This window comes from Podarcis muralis, chromosome 3, assembly GCF_964188315.1.
Source record: "Podarcis muralis chromosome 3, rPodMur119.hap1.1, whole genome shotgun sequence".
Taxonomy (NCBI): Eukaryota; Metazoa; Chordata; class Lepidosauria; order Squamata; family Lacertidae; genus Podarcis; species Podarcis muralis.
In genome coordinates this window covers 55271918-55285963 of record NC_135657.1, presented here as the reverse complement: position 1 = coordinate 55285963, position 14046 = coordinate 55271918, and the positions used below count along the sequence as shown (strand labels likewise).

Below are 14046 nucleotides of genomic sequence, written 5' to 3'. Positions count from 1 at the left end.
AAATATACAGTGGTACTGATAGCTGAAGAATTGATGCTTTTGAATTATGGTGCTGGAGGAGACTCTTGAGAGTCCCATGGACTGCAAGAAAATTAAACCTATCCATTCTTAAGGAAATCAGCCCTGAGTGCTCACTGGAAGGACAGATCCTGAAGCTGAGGCTCCAATACTTTGGCCACCTCATGAGAAGAGAAGACTTCCTTGAAAAGACCCTGAAGTTGGGAAAGATGGAGGGCACAAGGAGAAGGGGACGATAGAGGACGAGATGGTTGGACAGTGTTCTCAAAGCTACCAGCATGAGTTTGACCAAACTGCGGGAGGCAGTAGAAGACAGGAGCGCCTGGCGTGCTCTGCTCCATGGGGTCACGAAGAGTCGGACACGACTAAACAACAACAACAACAACCTTGGTTGTCGAACTTAATCTGTTCGGGGAGTCTATTCTACTCCCGAAATGGTTCAAAAACCAATACGCGACTTGCGGTTGGCTGCGGGAGCTTCCTGCACTCAAGCGGAAGCCAAGTCGGACGTTCAGCTTCCAAAAAGCGTTCACAAACTTGAACACTCACTTCCAGGTTTGCGGCGTTCAGGAGCCAAAAGGTTCAAGTACCAAGGCATTTGACAACCAAGGTATGACTGTAGTTTGAGGATATGATCAAAGGATATGGAAGCCCTATGCTAGGACTCCACACATCTCCATTATACTATCGACCATGCTTTCTTCTCTACCAAAATTCATGCCAAGAGCCTTTCCCTTGCCATATACAGTAGGGCTGGACTTTGGAACTGAAGTGCCCCAAATCTAAGACCCTGAGTCTGTCGAATATCACACCTGAGACCCCCTCAGCCAGCTTAGTAAGAGAAGCCACTGGGCAGCAGAGAGGGTGGTATATCAGTAGCAGTTAAAGGCGCCAAGTCCAGATTGTAGGTGGATATGCTTGGGCTCAGTGCAGGGTAGGCTCAGGGGATGCAACTCTCATGAGACATTAACATATGCTCATTTGTTGGTTAATGAATATCTGAACAGGGCTAATGCCAGCACTCATTGCCTCAGACTAACCCACATATTCCAATTTGTTGGCATGAACACTCCTTTTCAATAAATTGCTTTATTGGGTCTAGTTTTTTTCAACGTTAAATTCATTATAAAGTAACTTCTTAGTGACAGAGAATCTGCTTTGTATGTCGAAGGTCCCATACTCAGGGAAGGCTGACTGCTAGCCATGATGGCTGTGCTCTGCCTCCATAGTCAGAGGCAGTAATGCTTCTGAATACCAGTTGCTGGAAACAGCAGGAGAGGAGAGGGCTCTTGTGCTCAGGTCCTGCTTGCAGATTTCTCACAGGCAACTGGTTGGCCACTGCAAGAACAGGATGATGGAGTAGATGGCCCTTGACTAGATCTAGCAGCCTCTTCTAATCTTCTTATGTCGCCTGTCTGAAACCCTGGAAAGCTGATTCCAGCCTGTGTAGGCATCGCCAAGCTAAATTGACCAATGGTCTGACTCAGGATATGGCAGCAGTTACATTCCTGAGGAGTTTTACTTCATTACAATGCAAAGTGATAGGATATTGATGGGGCACCATTCCAATAGTTCTAACCCCACATATCAGGCTATTTTCTGTCAAGAGTTCACACATAAATTCTCCATTTTAAGACATTCTTTAATCTGGATTCTTATTTGTCTTTCAGATTCAGTCTTCATGAAGACGGGTGGAAGGCAGAAGGCAAACAGTGCAAGCCATGTATGCCAATTTAGATTAAACAAATTCAGCGGTACCAAAGTAGCTTTAATACAGTGCACTAAATTAAATACTTTGTGAACAGGAGACTTCAAGTCTCACAGCCCTATTAATGAAGTATTTAAACTAAGCCTCACATTATAGGATGGGGGCGCTCATCTCTGTCCTAGTTCATAGGACCACCAAGCCTTGTTTTCATTTGCACAAAGATTCCACACACGGTCTGCACAATTTGAAATCCACCAACCGAAACACAACTCGCCAGCCAGCACTGCAAGAATCCAAGAACCTAACTGCCATTGGTGCCTTTAAAAATCTGGTTGCCGGCAGCCTCCTTGCAGCAATGACAACGAAGTACTCTTCCTCCCTCCTATTTATTTAATTATTTGCAAAAATGTCTACATTGCCAGCTTCAAGAAAATGTCATGATGGTGAAAAGCCAACAACAAAATAACACCCAGAAAATAAATACAAAATGCACCACAAGCCTGTAGATTGGATTAATAAATCAATATAGTTGGATCACCCCAAAGGAAATGCCTGAGTGAAAAGTTTTAAGAAGGCATCTACCTGGTTCTTCCATTGTGCCAAGAAATGCATCCTTGCCATCAGACACATAGTTTGGCAGCTGTTTGACAATCCTGTTTTAGTAATGTCAGGCAAGCAGCAAAAAAAACAGAAGGTTTACCAGGTCTTTGGTGGGCTGATGCTAGTTTGGTGGGTCATCATTTGTAGATACTCAGAAAAGCAGGCTCAGCAGAAGGCACTGCTTCACTTTACATGGTGCAAACCACTTTTTGTGCTGTGGTAGGTAAAAATGATCAATAGGACCAGGCTGCTGATAGCTTTGCATGGATGCTTTGATCCATCATTGCCAATGCATCTATCAGATAACAGTGTTCTATCTTTCTTTCTTTAAAAAAAAGTTAAATTCTCCCTTCAATTCTGTTCCAATAAAAGCTGGATTCTCCATCCCATATACATCTTCATATGTTTATATATTTTACCAAATATATTTTGTTTCTGCTAGCCATGGTAAGGGGCAAGAGCTATGAGGATAATTGAAAACCAGTCTGACCATTCACAGAAATTCTGCTCTTCTCGAGTTGCTGGGATTTTGGTTCACCCCATGTTTTTGAAAACATCTTTGTGGCCTTAAAAGACAGAAACTTGCTTTTAAAATACTTTAAAAGCTGATGTGCTGAACCTCCTGATTATTGAAAAATGCTGCATTTGTGGATTGAAACTACAGAACACAGATGATGCTGCCTGCAGTATCCTATTTACTCTTTAACAACAACAACAATATTAGAAGCCTCCTCCTTGCACATTTGGGGCATTGCTGCAGACTGCATGGCATAGACAAGAGCCTTGGATGACTAGACAGGGATGGCCAGATCGGCACCATGAATGAGGAATGCTGACTTCTAAGCATGCACTGATGATAACTTTACCACGCACCAAAGCCTGGACCCTGCTGAATAGGCCTAGCATAGCTGTGTGTAATGGGAAGCCAAATTCAAGGTGAAAGTATTCTGGAGCCTCCTTTCTACAAAATTCCATTGCAGATGCCAGTCAGTCAGACCCAAAATCACCACCAAATTCTCTCATTTCTGCCCCCCTGCCTAGAATATGCTGTCAAGTTTATATGTATTGTCTTGTAAAAAGTCAACCCAAATGTTTGATTTGTCATGAAAGGCCATGTTTAGAAGCTGAAACAGTAGGCTATTGAGTATTGTCAAGGGTTATAGGTGGCTCTTCAACTCAATATTCACCGCTGGCACATGTTACCAGTACCTTTAGGTTGCTACTATTTTGCTTATCTTCTTTCTTCTAAAAAGCTTCACCTACTGATTCCTGTGTATTATGCTGATATTAAAACCAACGTCCAGACAAGTTTGAAACCCCTTCTACCTAGCATATACAATACATGTACCCTGCAACTCTTTGCAAGCCAATTAAAAATGCAAGAGTTGTATTAACAGAGCAATATAATCCAGTGAATGCAGATTTTACCCTGATTTTTCATTGTTACAACAACCCTGTAAGGTTTTTTTATTATAGCCTAGGAGGTAATAACTAGCCAGCAGTCTCCCAGGAAGCTTTGTGTCTGAGCAGAGATTTTGCACTTGGGTCTCTGTAGTTGAATGTCACTACTCTAGTAGCTACATCATTATTCTTACACACTTGTAAAAAAATATTGTTCTTGTTTTCTAGTGAGGGGTTTCTCTGCAGACGATCATGGCATAGAACTGACCAGCAAGACAAGAGCTAAGCAAATATATGAGAGCTAGGAAGATGGATGACTCTTAGAATAGAGCAGCCTCCATCAACTCCAACCAACATAGCCAATGCTGAACTACCAGCCCCCTTCATCCCTGACCATTAAACTTGCTGGCTGGGGCTGATGGGTGTCGTGCCAGAGTCCAACAAGAATAAAAATCTGGAGGATGACAGGTACCCCGTCCCTGCTCTAGGGCAGACCACAAGGAAACTAAGCTGAAGACCAAGGAAGCTTGATGAAGTACAGTGGTACCTTGGGTTACAAACGCTTCAGGTTATAAACACTTCAAGTTACAAACTCCGCTAACCCAGAAGCAGTACCTCGGGTTGAGAACTTTGCCCCAGGATGAGAACAGAAATCACGTGGCAGCGGGGCGGCGGCAGTGGGAGGCCCCATTAGCTAAAGTGGTACCTCGAGTTAAGAACGGTTTCAGGTTAAGAACGGACCTCCAGAATGAATTAAGTTCATAACCTGAGGTACCACTGTATTGATCAGAAAATATGGTCCCTGAATCTTCATTAGAAGCTCTTCCTTCCATTATTCTCTACTGTTTCCTCAAACTCCATTCTCCCTCCACCTAGTGAAGATTTGTTGGGTTCCTTCACCAACACACAACTTAGTTCTTTCTGCTTAGATTCTAGAACTGTCTGGAGGAAGCCATCTTGATTAAATGAAATAGAGGAAGAAGGGTGCCAAGCAGTTTATCAACAAAGTGGGCCAACCAGAGGTTCAACCACATGCTTATAACCTCCTGAGCCCAGAGCTCCAGCCAACATCCAAGATAAGTAGCATGTCCCCCTGACAGCTAGGGGCAAAGGAGCAGGCCAAGGTAACATGGAGGGCATTCTATTTCCTCTTTGTGTCATGTCCATGCCTTTCAATCCCAATACTTCTGATGAGAGGGGAAGTTCAACTAGTCTTTCCTTAGGAAGCTCATGAAAATGTCAACACACAAACACACACACACACACACACACACACAAAGAGAGAAATGGGGCTACTTATGTACAAACCATGGCAGTTATGCCAGGAAGATTGGAAACTGCAAAAGAGAGATGTTTGTCCCTGTTGAAAAGACATGAATTCAAGTCATTTCTCTGTTATAATTTTATTTGCTACCCAGTATAAAGGAGTGAAGTTTTAGGGCAGTGATGCCCCCCCCCCGACTTATTTAATACATTCTTATGCATGCTGCGGATAGATACCTAGAACTGATTCTTCTTACAGATCATGTGCATGTGCGTGTAAGAGAAAAAGACAGAGGAGAGAGAAGGGGTGGCATAGAAAGAGTGTCCGGACCATGCAATCCTGTAACCTCTTCCCACATTTGGTTCCTTCCCCACTACTGGCATACAGCCCCAGATAAATTGCCACTCAGGGAATGTGGCTCTTGAAATTTAAAAAAATCCCTCACTCTCTGGTCCATTCCACACTGACAATGCTTTGGCATGCCATAAATACAGGCCTGGTTCATGAAGTATGTTAGAACTTCCATATCCTCCACTTCACCTCCAACACACAGCTTTGCTTTGCTTTATATTTATGCATCTTTCATGTTCTGCTTTTCAAACAAGACATATAGGGTTCCTTCACCCATTCAGCTGCAAGGGACACACATGATACAGGAACCAGTAAGTTACTGAGAGAAGAAAAAACTGATAAGAACAGACTATAGTTTTGTTTGACATTTCATTAGTCCCCTGACACTTATAATATTCTGAGTAAGAGGGGTGAGAGTTTAGTTTGAGACTAGCCTGACCAGGGCTGAACCCAGAACTATTTACCACGCCAAGATTTGGCCCTTGAACATATGAACTAAGAGTGCCTCAGAACATGTATAGAGTGTATCTCCATCACCAAAGAATTACAACAGACTGCCCACTCATAAACTGAAATTTTAAGGATTCTAGGAGTTTGAGCGCAGCTTTTGGTTTAGTTTAAATCCAGACCTTCCTTTTCCACAAATGACCATAGAAGAAACCACTTTTCTGATGCAGAACTGAGGCTCCTCTCCTGTGTTCTCATAGGGAATTACTTTTGACTAACTAGGCGTAGGGATTAGGCTATGAATGGCAAAAAGGTGTGGAGCAGAAGCAGTGCAGAGATTGGGCAATGAAGAATGCTATGGAATAACCACATCCCTGTGACAATAATTTTCTGATTGATTCCAATTTAACATACATAGTATAAATGAAGTACAGAAACACAAAGGCAGGTTGCCTACTTGTCAGGGCCAATGCTGGAAAGCTAGACTGGGGGAGTGAAGAAGTACAAAGGCCATTATGAAGGATTTTACCACACAAATTACAAACAAATATATGCTGGGGTTTGTAGGCAACATTTTGGGTGAGTGCCCAATACCCCTTCACTACTCCCCTGGAGACCTTCCTAATACAACGCTATAATGGAAATTAAGAAACTAAAACATTTTACAACTCTTTGAAGAAGGATCCCATTAATTCAAATTTTAAAAGAGCATAGAAGTAGTGGTCTTGACTTGAGTAGCCCATCTACCTAAAAATTCTCCTGAGAGACCAGAAGCTGACTGGAAGGAAAGGAACCCTAGAAGCTGAGAGGTAAGCAGAAAAGAGTGTTGAGACATCAGATCTCATGGCTTCCTGGAGAGAAAGATGGAGGGAGAGCTGACTTTGAAAGGAAGATCCCATCCATCACAATCTGCCACCCTTCGCTCCTTACCCTGTGTATTGTCATCCGTCCCCCCCATTACACACACACACATGCCTACTGGCAGAGTCAGCAATTCCACCAGGACACTCTAAGCAAAAACTGAAGATTTCAATCACTCCGTCAGCGTATCAGCTATGGGTGGGTGGGCAACAGATTTTATTCTACCTGGGCAGAGATGCTCTGCTGCCCTTCTAGCCTAAGCAGGCTGGCAAGGATCCTGCTAGCTGTAGCCTAGTCTCTCTCTCTCTCTCTCTCTCTCTCTCTCTCTCTCTCTCTCTCTCTGTGTGTGTGTGTGTGTCTTTCCTCCAATCTCAACCCCCTCCCAACATTTTCACAGAAATGGGGAGAAGAATCTGGCCAAGTCCAAGCCCCCCTGCCGATGCCGCAGAATGCATGAAGAGGGTGGCTGGGTGGCGTTCAGCCAGGAGAGGCTCTGCCTGGTATAGAAAGGGGGGAAGCATGCCTGGCTCTCCCTAGGAAAGGCAAAGAGGCTGTCTGTCACCCCCTCTCACCCCCCTCCCATCCCTCCGTGGTGTCCCCTTCACACCAAAGCAGCTACTAGAGATTCAGCGGGTGTTTCTTCTCTTTTCACCCCCTCCCTCTTTCTGAAATTGGTGGCATGTTAAATTCCGTTAGGGGTTGTCGCTGATTATTTAAAAGGAAAGAGTTCTAATCCAAGATTTGGAAGCGCTTAAAAAAACCCCACAACATTTTTCTTAAATGGCTCTACACGTTGCAATGATCTTTATGCATTAGAGATTTGAGGGGTGTGAATCGGCTGGAGACTTTCAGGGAATCAACCCAGATACCTCTCCGGGAGGCATTTGAGGGAATTACAAAACCAAACCAAACCACCCAGCGTTTTCTCATCTCTGAAAAACGGACATGTGCACCTTTCAGGAGCTCTGCCACCCCTCTTTTCAGCGCTACACCCCTTTTTACGAAATTTCTCCCCACCCACCCGGGAAAAAAAAATCTCCTCTTCCCAACCCCATCTTCTGCCTCCCTGACTCGCTCGGTTTCCAAGCCTTCGCTCGCCAAGCCCGGCAGCATCCTTCTCCTCCATCTGCAGCCCCCGTGTGTGCGTGTGGCAGTCGGTCCAGGGAAGACACCCCGGCGAGCCTCTCTCGCTCCCCACCCCTTTCTGCATCACTGGAGAGAAACAACATCCCCCCCCCCCCGCCGGCACCCAACACACCCGGAGGCGCGCACCTCTGAAGGCGCCGCCAGCCCCCCCCCCCGCTCGCCCCCTGTCGCCCTCCGCCCGCGCGGAGCTCCCTCTCCCCTCGCCAGGCTCCCGCTCGAGCTCTCGCCATTCCCCCCTGCATGCATCTGGGTCCCTCCAAAAGCAGACATTTTGGGGCCGGGGCTCCGTGCGCGGCCGAGATTGCCAAAGGGAAAGCGCTCCGGCGTCTTACCCGCCCCCGCCTGGCTGTGCGCGCTCCGCCCTGAGCGATCCCGGCGAAAAAGGCTGGCGCCGCTGGTCCCTAGCGGAGCTGCTGGGCTGCCATCCGCCCAACTTCAGCACCCAGCCGGCAGGGAGAGAGAGAGGAAGGGAGGGAGGGAGGGAGGGAGAGGGGGGAAGGAGAGAGAGGGAGCAAAGCAAGGGAAGAAGGAGGAGCAGGGTGGAGAGCCCAGACCTCAGTCTGCGCACGCGCCTTGCCGCCAGCGCTGGCCCCGGCAGAGCAGCTGGAGTTTCCCCGCTTCTCCCGAGCGTGACTCACTCCTCGCTGCCCCCCTCCCCCGCACACACGCCGCCGCCCACGGCCCCCCCCCACGCGCCGCCTCCCCCCTCCCCGGGGAGATTCCGATGAGGTGGGGGAGGAGGCTGTCTGGCGAGCGGGGGAGGAGGGAGGGGGAGTTGCCCAGACGAGGCCCCCCCCTACACCCCCCCACCCTTGGGCTGAGTTTTCCGGAGGAGAGAAGGCGGCACGTTGAAAAGATCCCCGCGAGCAGGCCAGCGGGCCACGTGTTTGTGCGGGGCGCGCGCGCGTCCAGGTGAGCGCCCGGGCGAGGTGGCGGGAGCGCGGAGCCGCTCCAGATTTATTTGCTCATTTATTTGTTTCATATCGGAGAGAGGAAACGGCTAAGTTTCGGCCAAGCAAGAGAGAAGAGCTGCCTTTTTTCCGGTGGGGAGGTTGGCAACCGAGCTAGATTCGGACTTGGGCGTCCGAGCGCAGCGGGCGGCCGTGTCGGGAAGCGGAGCTGCCTCCGGAGCCCGGACGACCCTGAGAAGTCCGGCAGCTTATACTGCTGGGATGGATCCGGGGAATAAAGAGCAGACCACCCCCCCCCCCCCAGACACGACATCAGGGGCAGCCTTTGACTGAATGCTGTACGGTCCACCTAGTCCAGTGGGTCCCAAAGCTTTTCGGGCCACCCTTAGTTGCATCAACTTATCCCCAGTTCTCCCTACCCTATCAAAAAGCATTGTACACTAAGGAAAATAACAACACAATAGAATTCCAAACAGTTACAATTAATTGCACATTTATTTGAAATTCAGTTTAAACTATTTAATTTAATCGATTCGACACTGCTTGATACAGTGGTACCAGTTGCAGATGTGTGCGATGTCCATATGCTACATATCAGCTGTAGGAAATCCAAATATAACCATGATGTTTCACACAGTCAAAATCTGTGAAGCTGCCTCTGGCAAGTCAACCAGAAAATGGATATGCTGTTATTTTTTTACCTGATGTTACAGATGATGAGGAGGTGGTGGTGAGAGGCCTGCGGATATTCATTGTAGCAACCCCAGAAGGAAAAGAAAATATTGTGACTGATCTTCTGTGCACTTTCCAAAACACGGAAACTGCTCCGACCCAGCTGCACATTGGCTGCATATGGAGAAGCACTGAGTTACATTCTTGTCCCTTCTCAAGAACTGCTATTCAATATATACAGGGGGGTGTTTCAGCAAGCTGAGATTAATTTCCAGGGCTAATCAAGTGACAATTTTGTTAGGGAGAAAAACATTATGGAAGAGTTCTGCATTTAGTGCAATGTAATGTTAAAGAGAGCTGGTCAATGGCTTTAAAAAATGAATCTAGATTCACATTCCTCCAACAAACCTTGGTATAGTTCAGTTTCATTTTCACATTGTGTGAGCAGGCATTTTCTGAAGTGGTTATGAAAGAGAGCGGGGGCTTTGATAATGGCTGTATTCTAGCCAGAGTAGCACCTAGCATTTGAGAGAAGGATGGGCCATTCTGTGGCTCATCTATAACGTAGGGCTCAATAATGGTAGCTAACACCAGTGCAACATAATCTTCATCCTTTGCCACAAGGTCAAAACTGCAAGAGTAGAAGAAACTCAAGTCAACATAGCAACACTGATAGACATGCCCACAGCATTCCTGGAAGTTATTGTCACCAATCATGATTTTGCACACTGACACTGCGCTCACAGTACCCATGCACCAATCAGTGTGCAGCAGTGGCTGAACAACACCATGGAGTCACCCAGCTCTATACTCCATGCACAATTTACAACCCAGTAATGATAGCACTACACCACCTGTCCAAATTACAATGGTACTGCAAGTACAGGCTCAGCATGGAGAGCCCAGGAGAAGGGCTTGAGTCCTGCTGTAGGAACATAGGTTGCACCCAGCACTGCATGTAAGGAGTCCACTCACATGATGGGACTTCTATCTCCTCTCCTTGTAGGTCCTGAAAGTCTCCCAACCCTCTGGATGTTGAGTTGGGGGCTACAGAGGAGAGACAAATCTGAGGAGAGGGAGCTTTGGATATTACCCAATACCTCTAGGTCAGTCTTTGCCAACTTAGTACACCCTAGATGTTTTGCACTACAACTCCTATCAGCCCCAAACAGCATAACTATGCTAGGTCAAGTTGATGGGAGTTGTAGTCTAAAGGACTTGCAGGTCACCAGATTGGCAAAGGCTGCCCTCACCTGAGGGGACTTCCCCCATATAATAAAATGATTGTTTATCTCATGCATATTGTCCTCAGCAACTTGAAACACTGATAGGATTCAAATATGTCTAATAATAAATAGCTATGTAATGTTACATATTCTTCTCTTTTATTTATCTGTATACAGTGGTACCCTGGTTCCCAAATGGCTTAGTTGAGGAACAAGTCAGCTCCCAAATGCCACAAATCCGGAAGTAAGTCTTCCGGTTTGCGAATGTTTTTCAGAAGTCGAACATCCATTTTGGCTGTCGGCATTGTTTCTGGGGCCAATCAGCCAATCAGAAGCCGCACCTTGGTTTTCGAACATTTTGGAAGTAGAACAGACTTCCAGAATGGATTGAGTTCGGGAACCAAGGTACCACTGTAATTTTGTTTGTGTGTAATCTTCACAGTCAAAAAATTGCAGGATTTAGAGTACAAATGAGTATTTTATTTTAGATTGTGTTGTGATTTATGTGGAAATTGTTTGGTTTGGTTTTGTATTTTTTAATGCTTTATTGTTTATGTCTACTTTTGTTACATTGTAGTTATGCATTTTCTCATGTTGCAAGCCGCCTTGAGCATATTTTGAACTGTGGAAAGGCAGCATACACATACAATTATGTATGTATGCATGCCCTGATAGTTTAATGGAGAAACTCCATAAGGCAGCCTAACACATGACTCAGGAGCACCACCAGAGAAAGAAGATTAAACATGAAGGGAACACAAACACTTAAACTGAAAGTAAACAGGGAAATAGCTCTGTTTGCAGTTTGGCAGCAGAAAACAGAGAGCGAGTATTTAAGTTTGGCCCAAGTAATGCATGGCTATAAACTTTGTTTAAAAGTCTCAGGAAAGTAATGAGAAGATGCTTGCATGAATAAAGTCTAAATGGGCAGTCAGAATAAAGTCTAAATGGGCAGTCAGAAATGAACTGCACTGTGTCTCACTTCTTGCTAGCTCTAGTATATGCACTAGCATTCATGTATATCTGCATCTGAAGGAAGTTAGGGGCATGGGGAGCTGCCTTAAACCATGTAGACAATGGATCCATTTGGCTCAGTATTGCCTGTATTGAGTGGCAGTGGCTCTCCAGGGATTCAGACAGGTGCTGGAGATGCCAGGGATTCAACCTGGGGTCTTCACCATGCACAGCAGGTGCTGTGCTATTGAGCTGTGCTTCTCCCCCTTGTTATCAGTTATGGCTGTCCTATCATAGGCCAGGATCTTGGAAGTGCTTTAAAGGTAGGTGGATACAAGGCAGTTCAATACGTAATTTAGAATTAAAATCAAATGAGGCCCCAACTGTACTGAAAAGTTCATGAATATTATAGAATGGTAGAAGTTTGCTGTTCAGAGCTCTGCTTCTCTTCATGAGTGCTCAGCTCACTTCCAGCTCCAGCCTCTTCACAGAAAAGCTCTGTTCCTAAGGCACTGCAAGCAAGACTGTGCAGTTGGTTGCTGGGTTGCAGAAAATGAGATGCACACACCCCTTGTGCTTCCTTTTCCATTGGCTACAATACCATTCCTTTTTTCCTGGTGGGGCAGGGTGTGCTTCCTTCAATGAGAAAACCGTATCTTTCCATTGTGTTTTTTCAGACAAGGGGATTTCCAGACATCACTGTGACATGATCTGACAGGGGACATATCTTGTGTATAATGTATATTGAAGGTGCCAGCCAAACCTCCCTGGGGAGAGCATTCCAGAACTACAGAAAAGGCCTATTTGTGTATTGCCAGCCTCTGGACCTCTCAAGGAGGCACACAAAGAAGGGCCTGTGATGAGGTGGGCTGCTCAGTGGAGCCGTTGTAGAGCCTGCAGTTTGAGCCCAGCATGGAGCTGTCCAGGGTGCCTTACTTGGCATCAACACTAGTCCCAGCCCTAGTGTTACTTTGCCTTGCTCTTCACCCGAACCTGAACTCTCCCCTTGGGTCAGAGATCCACTGCACTTCTGAAGCTGTTGCGTGAAACAGGACACTTGCTTCCAATGGCCTCCCTGCCTTATAGGGGGAGGGGTGAGGTGGTAGGACCGCTTCCAACACATGGATTTGTTTTTCTGTTGCTCCTTTTTCGGCCCTAAGGAATCATGGGCATGTTTCCAGGCTATGCAGGAGGAGTGCATAGATGTGGAATATAATATTGGTCCATTAATGGTTCGTACACAGAGAGGAAGGCTGGGAGTGGGGTATGGGTATGGTTCATACATGTGGAATCAATGGTGCAGTTCAATGGATCAACCCAGGGACTCAACAATATTGATGGGAAATATTTCACAATTTTTTATATGAAAAAAATCTAGCTGTTGCTGGTTATCACTAGCACTCTCAATTGGACTGATATTATAATGGAAATTCCCTGCATTTGTTGGTCCCCCAGGCACTACAAGCCATGCTAGTACATTCAGATACACTAGGCTAGTAGTAGTGTCTGTGGTGGGTGACTAGGAGATCAAGTCCTCCATGCTATTCCTGCAGAAATCAACAGCAATCATGAACTCATGGGGTCATGGGTTCACATGTGTGCCTAAGATTATTTACAGAGGACCTCTTCAAAGTGCCCTCTTGAGTGGAATCCAGAGGGTGGTGATGAGAGACAGGGCCTTTTTGGTAGCAGCCCTGCTACAGTGCCATTCAAATAGGTTTCTCTCTCCCTGCCCCACAGTTTTAGTGCCTTTTAGTGTTTTATTAGTTTTCAGTGACACAGTGCTTGGGTTTAAAAGAGAACACTTTCCCTCAGTAGACAGTTTTGATACAGATCATTGGAGTTGACATTCTTGGTGTGAGGAAATCTCTTCTTATATACAGTTACATACAGGGTGGTGTTTTTTTTTAGTGATTGCTTGATGAGATGCATTTATGTATTTTAATTCTTGCATTTCTGATCCTTTTATAAGTCACCGAGAGGCTTCAGTGTACAGTAGGGGACACACACACAGATAGGACCCAATTTATTCAGTGTTGGCTGCAGTGTGCTTTAAAATCCTGCATGCTTTGGCACCTGTGCAATAATATCCAGATCACTGCACTCATGGGAAGTACATGCCACATAATGCTGCCCTCTTCTGTACACACAGTGCTTATACAAAGGGCCGCCAGACCTGCTGCGTTCTGCAAAGAATAGATTGGGTTCTTTATTAATAAGCTGTCCTGTGCATGCTCTAATTATGACCCATTGTTCTATCCTAGTAATTTAGAAAGGGAGTGAAGCCTGAAACTTGGAGAAAGCCTTTGGAAGAGACAGGAAAGGCTGTTAATTAAATGCCTCTTATTTGTTATTTTTAAATAAACACCCTGATTGTTGAAGAAAAACCAAAAACAGCCATATAAAAAATAAAAATCTATGTTGAGTACAGGTTGGAAAACTCAATTACAGATACTTCCTGGGCTGGAAATCCCAGCATCAGAATTT

General features: G+C 45.8%; 1 protein-coding gene and 1 long non-coding RNA gene across 3 annotated transcripts in view; one reads left to right on the top strand and one right to left on the bottom strand.

Moving 5' to 3' along the window:
- RGS17 (regulator of G protein signaling 17) overlaps positions 1-8255 on the bottom strand; it is a 76078-nt gene extending 67823 nt beyond the window's left edge. For both annotated transcript variants that reach the window (XM_028723706.2, XM_028723701.2), the window contains exon 1: positions 8129-8255. The gene's annotated coding sequence lies outside the window, so the exon portion shown is untranslated. The remainder of the gene's footprint in view (positions 1-8128) is intronic.
- A 62-nt stretch (positions 8256-8317) lies between these two features.
- On the top strand, positions 8318-11571 carry LOC144327252 (uncharacterized). Its single transcript, XR_013392216.1, has 2 exons — positions 8318-8708; positions 9421-11571. It is a non-coding gene; the product is annotated as an uncharacterized LOC144327252 (long non-coding RNA).
- Positions 11572-14046: the final 2475 nt, after the last annotated feature.